Source organism: Tyto alba, unplaced genomic scaffold (genome assembly GCF_018691265.1).
Source record: "Tyto alba isolate M040663 unplaced genomic scaffold, T.alba_DEE_v4.0 Super-Scaffold_17, whole genome shotgun sequence".
Taxonomy (NCBI): domain Eukaryota; kingdom Metazoa; phylum Chordata; class Aves; order Strigiformes; family Tytonidae; genus Tyto; species Tyto alba.
In genome coordinates, this window is record NW_024881279.1 from 11,837,987 (window position 1) to 11,839,754 (window position 1,768).

Sequence of the window (1,768 nt, forward strand, 5' to 3'; positions counted from 1 at the left end):
CTTGACATCATCCCAAAAGGACACCACAACTGGTATCCCTAACTGGGCATACCCTCCCTAGGCCATCAAGAACATAGAGAAGAGTTAGATTTCCTTGTCCCAGAGAGCACAAGTGAAAGAAGCAAGTGATCTGCAGTGGGAAGGTGAAAAATGAAAAACTACTTAAAATATTAACCTGTCTAAATGGTGGATACAAGAGTGTGGTCTTCCTCTCTTGTCACTTTTAGCTAAAAAAAGACAGGCTGGTCATGCACAAGTATTGTCACAGCAACAGTTTATTTTCCAGGAGGGCGGTGTGGCTTAAGACAGTCAGTAATGCACTTTACAGGGCAAATTAAGATCGAAACGCAGAAATACACGGGGTGTCCTACTCAAGGCTCAGGAATGAATCTGTGTCATCTAGCAGCACCCCAGAAATCACCTGAACGGACAGGGTTTCCTGTCCATTTGTTACCCTGAGCTTGCAGGAGTGTATAATAGGCAGCACTGACAGCATGTGTGACTAAGTCATAAGCTTCCAGGCATCTTTCACCAACATCTGGAATCAGTAAGCTATTTTCTCGATGTCTGAGTTGGTGCAAAGGGTGTTGAGGAGGCTGGGACCTTGACTTTTCAGCTCATCCTTGCTGTGGTGGAGGAAGCATAGTATGTTCTCCACCAGCTGCTCCCTCATGCACATGCGCTGTAGCTGCACATGGAGGCAGGAGTTGCTGGTAGGCATCTCCTTTGTGGTGCCTGGCTCCAAGCAGAAGGTGTGCCCAAGGAGAGGCTGCAGCAGCATGACATTGTCCTCCTGGGCACTCCACACTTTATAGATACAGCCCACCCAAAAGGCTGGCTGCAGCTGTGGCTTGAAGTTATTATCAGAAAGTCTTTGGCAGGCATTAAGAAGCTCGTCTACCAGTTCCTCCGCCAACTTGCACATGTCAACCATGTATGACACTGGCCACTAAATGCAAGTGGCCACACATCAGCCCAGATACCATGTGTCACCAGAGCCATTGTTTTTTTTTTTTTTTCTACCCTGCTCTAGCCATAGCACTTGCTCTCAATGCCAGCCTTGCATCTTTCCCTTCTTAGTTATGCATGGTTGATAATACAGCCATACCTACACAGCCAAAGCAAAGCTAAGCAGCATCCAATTCCTGCTACTTGTGTGCTCACTGTGCCAAACAAAGAGAACAAAAAATCTGTCATACTTGTCATTGTTATCCAGTAGTTATCTAGGATCAATTATGGAGCATATTTCTTCACTAACGGCTGTTTTTTTTTTCTTCAGGGCTTCCACCTTCTTCAATTACACACTTAATCAGAAAGATGAACTGTTGGTAGATAGTGGGAAAGGCCAGGACCACTAATGCGGTAGGACTGAGAAGGATATGGAGCTGGTAATACCCTCATATTGCTAGAGAGAGAGGCTGAGGAGGCTTGGGAGGGACCAGGAGCAACCGTGGCCAACCCCTGCACTTGTCAAAGAGCACTAGCCCAGAAAGTGGGTTGTTTTTTTCTGGGAGCCAAACAGAGGCAGCCTCCTGCTGAAACTAAATGATGTCCACCCATCACAACTGCATAGCTGTGGCTGAAACCCAGATGGAAGTGATAAAACCTCCCTATGTGGACACCTACACCCAGGCAGACCTCCCAAGAACTGAAAGAGCTGCTCAGACTGAAAGTTGTGTAGAACTGTAGAACATGAAAGTCCCCTTAGTGTCCAAAGGCAGAGGTGGATGTCACAGGTGTAACTGGGCCCAGCTGGAGGAACTCTTCA

General features: G+C 47.0%; 1 pseudogene; it reads right to left on the minus strand.

The window, feature by feature from the left end:
* Positions 1-367: 367 nt before the first annotated feature.
* Positions 368-934, minus strand: LOC116964774 (annotated as a pseudogene).
* Positions 935-1,768: the final 834 nt, after the last annotated feature.